An 8,312-nucleotide genomic window follows, 5' to 3' on the forward strand; every position below is an offset into this window, starting at 1 on the left:
CTCCCTGGCCAATTCTGCAAATATCCCTTTGGTTCTCCCTTTTCAAATATAACCTCTGCACAGGGGAGGAGAAGCAATGCTAAATCTTGCCTGAGATACTACGGTGTATTACCACTGAGGTCCCTCCTGGGTTGAACACAAAAATAATTTCAAAATGTATTTTTTCTTCGTTCCAGTAAGAAGTGTGCTAAATTTCATATAACTGAGAAACAAAGCTTACTGCTAACTAGAACAGCCTCTGGGGTTAAAGAAAAAGGGCTTCATGAATGTTCTTTTAGCTATCTGATGCAGCATTTTCCTCCCCTCTCCCCACCTTCCAGTTGACGAAAGTCAGTGATCAAGGATATTTAGAAATATACTTGATTATGGGGTGCCTGGGTGGCCCAGTTGGTTAAGAGGCCAGCTCTTGATTTCAGCTCAGTTCATGATCTCAGGGTCCTGGGATTGAGCCCTGCACTGGGCTCTGCACTGGGGGAGGGGAGTCTGCTTCAGGAGTCTCTCTCCCTCTGCCCCTGCCTACTGCTTGCTTGCTTGCTTGCTTGCTTGCGAGTACTTGCCTTCTCTCACTGTCTCTCAAACAAATACATAACTCTTAAAAAAAAATAAAAAGAAATACACTTGATCTTTTTATAATTTCTTTGTTTTTGAGTGTTTTCAAGTGTCCCTTCTGATGTAGGTCAAAGCATTTTGTTTTTCTTAAATGTGAGTCTGTATTCTTTCTGCCCGGATAGCATGGAAAAGACTTTTCCAAATAAGGAAGTTTTGCTGGAGTGTGTGTGGCTCAGCGGTTGCTGCCATCCTAACTTAGTCAAATACAGTAGCTCCACTCTCCACTAAAGCCTGGAAGCATTTAGGGACCCATTAGCATGTACGCAGAGCTGAACCACTGGGGTCAGGGGAACTGCCAGCAGGTGGTTGTGGCAACCCGAGGTACGACATGGAAAAAGAAATTTGAAGAGAAGGCAAAGTTTGGTTTCGACACACCCTTACTCTCCACATTCCCTCCTTCCAGCCCAGCATCCTCCAAGTGTTTATCCTCTGTTCAGGACAGAAAGTGGATGCTCTAATTTATTGGAATCAGAAAAATAGGAGTTAAAATCCTGGCTCCCCACATATAATGTGATCTTCAGTAAGTTACTTAACTTTTTAATGAGACTGATGCGCTACCTACTGCGCTAACGAGGCTCCTAAGTTACTTAACTTTTTTAGACTTTGCCTTTTCTTTTCTTTAAAAATATTTATTTATTTATTTACAGACAGCATGAGTGGGGAGGGGCAGAGGTAACAGGAGAGAAAGATTCCCAAGCAGACTCTGCACTGAGTACAGAGCCCAACAAGGGGCTTGATCTCACGACCCTAAGATCATGACCTGAGCCGGTAATCAAGAGTCAGTCACTTAACCAACTGAGTCATCCAGGTGTTCTTAGCTTCCTCCCTTTCTTTTAAAATAGAAATGAGGGGTGCCTGGGTGGCTCAGTCGGTTGAGAGTCTGCCTTAGGCTCAGCTCATGATCCCAGGGTTCTGGGATCCAGCCCCGTGTGGGGTTCCCTGCTCAGCAGGGAGTCTGCTTTTCCCTTTCCCTCTACCTTTCCCCCTCTTTGTGCACTTATTCTCTCTTTCCTTAATAAATAAACACAATTTTTAAAAGAAATAAAAATAAACATGAGACCGTTTATCTCATGGCATTGTTATAAGCAGTAAATAACCTAATAAATGTAATATATGTAGTATGTCCTAATTCCCATTCTTAGGCTCTACAATTACTTGTTTTCTATCCTTTTTAAAGTACCTCCTCTGCTACCTTAATCTGAACCAAGGATTAAGAGGAAAGTGTGATTATTAAAATAATTTATGCTAAGGTGTGAGTGACTACAACAAAAATTTATTAGCACATATGAATTTCTCACTTCTGTAACCAAGGATGTTGTAAGTGAAATGAAGAATTTCTTTGCTGTAATGAAGACATTTTTTCTTTTGTGATGTTCCTTAATTTATATCACTATGCCTTGCTCCACCTGTTCCTAAAGCCTTACTCAGCCTTTTAGGGTCAGAGAAGCAAGTGCTCCGTAAGAGTCTATATAATTCTGGAAACTTGATAAACAGAATCATTTTTTTTCCATTCTAGATAGAAGAATGCTCATCATCATATTGTCAAAAATGTTGAAAAACTCATACTCTTTTAGACTGCTAAATTCAGATCATAATATAGTGAGAATCTTTGACAAAAGTTTCTTACCTGAACGGTAAGGTATATGTTGTTCCAAGGTCATACACAAATGGGACAACAATTAACCCAAGGCCAAGCAGATCGTAAGATAGCCTTGATGAAAATGGTGTAGCCACTTTGGAGAACAATCAGGCAATTTCTCAAAAGGTTAAACATAAGGCCCAGTAATTCTACTCTTAGGTATACACCTAAGAGAAATGAAAACATATATTTACACAAAAACTTGCCCGTGAATGTTCATAGCAGCATTAGTCACAATAGCTAAGAAGTAGAAATAATCCAAATGTTCATTAACTAATGAATGAATAAACAAAACGTGGCACATCCTTACAATGGAATATTATTCAGTCATAAAAAAAGAAATGAAGTACTGATACACACTGCAACATGGATGAACTTTGAAAACATTATGATAAATGAAAAAAGTCTGACACAAAAGGCCACATATTATATGGTGCCATTTATTTGAAATTTCTGGAATAGGCAAATTCATAGAGACAGAAAAAAGATTAGTACTAGCCTAGGGCAGGGCTTTGCTTTATTTCTATGATTCTTTTAATAATTTTATTTATTTATGTTTGTTTTTTCATTTTTTTAGAGAGTGATCGATTGTGTGTGTTGGGGAAAGGGGCAGAGGGAGAGAGAGAATCTTAACCAGGCTCCATACCTAGGGTATGGAGGCAGAGCTCAATCTCCCGACCCTGAGGTCATGATCTGAGCAGAAATTAAGAGTCAGTGCTTAACTGACCAAGCCACCTAGGTGCCCATTTGAACAATTTTAGATGCTAGAAAATTCTGTATCTTCCCAATTTCAATCTTCTGAATTATAAAATGTAAATTTCCCAAATTAAAAAAATATTAAAAATCCTTAAAAATATTCTTTCCACAATTTGAGATAGGACAAAACACAATTATAGAATTTAAAAATCAGACCACTGTGCACAGTTTGAGCTTTCCTTCTGATCTGTCTCTTTTGTCTCAGTAGGGTAAGTCTAAATACATTTTTGGTAAGCTTTGTTGTCATTATGTAAAAAGGGGAGTGTTATTAATGGGTATGGAGTTCCTATTTAGGGTGACAACAATGTTCTAAATTCATTGTGATAAGGATTGCACAACTCTGTGAATATATTAAAAAATCAACTGTACACTTTAAATGGGTAAATTACACAGTTTATAAACTGTATCTCAACAAAGTGGTTACACATACACAGAAAGCCTCAAAAAAAGTAGCTGTTATTTGTAGGTACTTAGGGTTTGGTTGGTTAAAGGCTATAGGACTCCTGGAGTCTGGAAAATGGCCCTGGTATCCATTTGGAGATCCTGGGGCGTGGCCACTAGTTAAGTCCAAGTATTGGTGGGAGGGGCTGGTTGAGAACCTTACAAGCTCCTCATTTTGCATTCTGGTTCTTTTGACCAGAAACATGAATAAATCAATAAAAACAGGCCAGAAAATGGCTTCTAGAATACGTTTAAATAGTTATTTCGGGTCACCTGAGTAGCTTAGTTGTTAAGCATCTGCCTTCGGCTCAGGTCATGATCCCAGGGTTCTAGGATCAAGCCCCCCATTGGGCTCCCTGCTAAGTGGAGAGCCTGCTTCTCCCTCTTCCACTCCCCGTGATTGTATTCCCTCTCTCACTGTCTTTCTCTTTCTCTCTCTGTGTCATATAAATAAAATCTTAAAAAAAAAAAACCCAAAACAGTTCTTTCTAGTATTGCTGCTGTTTTCTCTTAAAAATAAAATTTCTCTTTAGACCATATAAATAGAACAAGACTTATTAAATGGATATCATTATTTAAGATTGGAGTCACAAGAGAAATCATATAATTACTAATTCCACAGGCAATGAATTAAAATGGAATGCTCAAATCAGCCAAAGGGAAATGAGACAGGATCTTTGGAAAGATGCTTGATTATTAAGAGATTTTTGCACTAAAACAAAAAGCCTTAGGGGTCAACATGAAATTTAGTTGGAACTGCTTTGTTTCAAAGATCTAAATGACCAATGGACTAATAAAAGGAACTCTTTGTAGATTAGAAAATTTAATACTGCTAGTCATTGTTTCAGGATCAATTTTGATAAAAATTTGTACCATGACTTCATGAATTTTTGTGCCCAGGAAATTTTCCCTCCTTGATTTATAAAATGGAAACAAATAAATAAAGTACAATTCAGACCTTGTCAGCAACTCCATTTTCTCTGAAATACCGAGAGAGTAAGGTCAAATTTTACAGCTCAAAGCATGATTTGATAACTTAAGAAAACATTTAAATTAGTAAACACTCAAAAGTAAGGTTGACTTCACACATTTAAAAACTGTTTTTGGAATTTCTAAAGCAAAGCGTGTTCATTATAAAAATATAAGAATGTAGGGGTGCGTGGGTGGCGCAGTTAGTTAAGCAACTGACTCTTGGTTTCGGCTCAGGTCCTGATCTCAGGGTCATAAGATCAGGCCCCATCTCAGCTCCACGCTCAGGGCAGAGTCTGCTGAAGATTCTCTCCTCTTCTCCTTCTGCCCACTCTAAAATAAAGAAATCTTCTTTAAAAATGTAAGAATCCAGTGGCATATAAATTATTACTAATAATTACTAACAATTAATATATGCTTACAAAGTACCTAGCACTAGGTTTAGAGGTCTCTGATTTAATCCTCACAATCACCTGATAAAGTAATTATGATATTTTCCTCCACTTTGCAGAAGAGGAAAGTGAAGCTCAAAGATGTAAAGTAACTTGCTTAAGGTCATACATCTTGTAAATAGTAGAACAGTATTTGATTTGATTTGATTTATTAATTTTCTTTACTACAGCACTTTTTTTTTTTTTACTGCACACTATTTATTTCCCACTTTATTTTATTGTGCTTATTTACAGTGAGGCATGCTGGGGCCTAATGTTTTCACATGACAGTAGAAAACCAAAATTTGTTGACCTCTCTTAAAGAATTGAGTATTGTGTGTAAAAAACCTTACATAAATTAAAAGGATGAATAAATTTACAGTTGGAAATACAAATCATTTTACAGCTCAAAGCAACTAACAACCCACCATGCTTTGGCAGGAAAACATCTGTTAAGAAAGGAAAGTGGGGGACGCCTGGGTGGCTCAGTGGGTTAATTGTCTGCCTTTGGCTCAGGTCATAATCTCAGGGTCCTGGGATTGAGCCATGCATTGGGCTCTCTGTTCAACAGGGAGCCTGCTTTACCACCACCACCACCCCTTCCCGCCTGCCTCTCTGCCTCCTTGGGATCTCTCTATCTCTCTCTCTCGCTCTGTGTCAAATAAATAAATACAATCTTAAAAAAAAAAAAAAGAAAGAAAGAAAGGAAAGTGCGTTTACCTAAAGTTCACATCTTGCCAACCCTGTCAGACCAGCAAGACAGAAATGACAACTGGTTCAGGACTCTTGCCAGCCTCTAAAGACATTCTAGAGAATAAGCAGCTCTTACACATGAATACCTTGCACAGATCAAGACCCTTATGGTCTCAGGGTGCCTGGGTGGCACTAAGACCACTAAGTGGCTGCCTTCAGCTCAGGTCATGATCCCAGGGTCCTGGGATTGAACACTGCTCAACTGCTTCTTCCTCTCCATCTGCCTGCTACTCTGCCTACTTGTGCTCCCTATCAAATAAATAAAAACTTAAAAAAAAAAAAAAAGAACCTTATGGTCTTGCAGATTCTCAAGTCAATGGATTTCTCTTCCATAAACATGTTATCATCAACCTCAGGATGAAGAGACTGAGCCACACGTGCTAAAGGTTTAAATCAAAGATATGTGCAGGGTATTAAACATATACCAAGGGAATAGTTAACTTGGATACAAGGTCAAGATCAGCAACAAGTTCTCCAATCCAGTGCTGATATCAGATACAAGCTTCAAGGACAAATTTCCTCAAAGGCTTATTCCAGGGTCCTGAGGCTAGCATGAGGTATACACACTTGCTGGAACAAATTTGTACTCTGGAGTTCATTTATGCAGCAAATGCTAAGCATCTGCCTGCAGTCCATTTAGAAGCATTTGTGGTGGATGGTGGAGGGGCCCAACTCATCACTCCTGCTTGCTGACCCACATCTGCTGGAAGGTGGACAGTGAGGTTAGCACGGAGCCTCTGACCCACACAGAGTACTTGCGTTCAGGAGGAAAGATGATCTTGATCTTCATCATGTTGGGTTCCAGAGCTATGATCACCTTCTGCATCCTATCTGAGATGCCGGAGTACACAGTGGTCCCGCCAGACAGCACCATGTCAGTGTAGAAGTCCTTCTGGATGTCGACGTCATACTTCATGATGAAGTTGAAGGTGGTCTCCGTACCCATACCCAGGAAGGAAGGCTGGAAGAGCATCTCAGGACAGTGGAACCCCTTGCTGCCATTGGTGATCACCTGCCCATCTGGCACCTCATAGCTCTTCTCCAAGGAGGAGGAAGACATATGGTGGCCACCTCCTGCTCAAAATCCAAAGCGATGTAGCAGAGCTTCTCCTTGATGTCATGTAGGATTTCCTGTTTAGTGGTGGTGGTGAGGCTGTAACCACCCTCTATGAGGGTTTTCAGGAGGTAGTCCATCAGGTCTTGTCCAGCCAGGTCCAGACACAGGATGGTGTGGCATAAGGTGTGCTCCTCATAGATGGGCACAGTGTGGGATATTGCATCCTCAGAGTCCATGACAATACCAGTGGTGTAGTCAGAAGCATACAGGGACAGCACAGCCCGGATGGCCTCATACGTGGCTGGAGTGTTGAGGTCTCCATGATTTGAGTCATCTGATGGTTGGCCTCAAGGTTCGGGAGACCTCGGTCAGCAGCATGGGGTGCTCCTCAGGGACCATGCGCAGCTTGTTGCAGAAGGTGTGGTGTCGGATCTTCTCCATGTCGTCCCCATTGGTGACAATGCTGTGTTCAATGGGGTTCTTCTGGCCCATGTCCACCGTAATGCCCTCATGTCGGGGCTGCCAGATGATGGATGGGAACACAACTGGCGGAGGGGGAAGGGGAGGGTGTTATCCTCAGCAAAGTCAGCCTTGCACCTGCCAGAGCCATTGTCAATGACAAGCACTGGGATCTCCTTTTCCACTGGGATCAGTGAAGGTGGCGGGAGAACCTGGAGTGCGGGCTGGCTGCAGCGAGTGAGCTAGAATCAGGATTTTAAACCATGCAGTGGCATTCAGCATCTAAGCTCTTAAACTCCTTTATCCTTCAAGTAAAGGACCCATCAAATTCTCTAATCGTCTTCCCCCAAATGAACTATTATTTACTATTCACTGTAGATTAGAAAGATAAAGTTTAATAACTGGAAAATAACCATTAGTTTTCTCATGAAAATATCAATGAATCAGATAGATTATAAATGATATAAAATTAATTAAATGTATACATGTAATGAAATATAATTAATTAATTACATAGAATTAATTAAATATATAGAATTATTTTAAAATATATTTAAATATTCATGGACCCAGATGTCCGCCCAAGAGAAATGAAAACTAATGTCTACATAAAAACGTGTATGTGAACGCTCATAGCAGCATTATTCATAATAGTCAAAAGTGGAAACAATTAAAATATCCATAAACTATTGATTGATAGGGGCTCCCTATTATATATGCTTTTGTATGGTCCCCTCTCACATAGAATCTGGATAGACATCACTCTCTTTTTTAAAATTAGTAATATTTTATTTTATTTTTAAAAATATTTTGTTTATTTATTTGACAGAGATCACAAATAGGCAGAGAGGCAGGCAGAGAGAGAAGAGGAAGAAATCTCCCTGCTGAGCAGAGAGCTTGATCCAGGGCTTGATCCCAGGACCCTGGGATCATGACCTGAGCTGAAGGCAGAGGCTTTAACCCACTGAGCCACCCAGATGCCCCTAAAATTAGTAATATTTTAAATTAGATTTAAAGTGTCATCCAAAATTTTGAAGCTCGATGATGGGTGCATGATACAGTTTTTGTATCTTTGAACATTTCTCTACATTTTTCTACTTTTTTGTTTTGCTTTGTTTTGTTTTAACCAGTAGACTACAGTGAAAGTGACATCAGTTCTAGACTTAAGCCTTGCAAATACTTGGCAATTTTTGTGCAA

At 39.8% G+C, this 8,312-nt stretch overlaps 1 pseudogene; it reads right to left on the reverse strand.

Annotated features, from left to right (window-relative positions):
• Positions 1–6,234: 6,234 nt before the first annotated feature.
• Positions 6,235–7,299, reverse strand: LOC101685626 (annotated as a pseudogene).
• Positions 7,300–8,312: the final 1,013 nt, after the last annotated feature.

The sequence above is a fragment of the Mustela putorius genome, unplaced genomic scaffold (assembly GCF_011764305.1).
Source record: "Mustela putorius furo isolate JIRA1106 unplaced genomic scaffold, ASM1176430v1.1 tig00000698_pilon_pilon_pilon, whole genome shotgun sequence".
Classification (NCBI taxonomy): domain Eukaryota; kingdom Metazoa; phylum Chordata; class Mammalia; order Carnivora; family Mustelidae; genus Mustela; species Mustela putorius.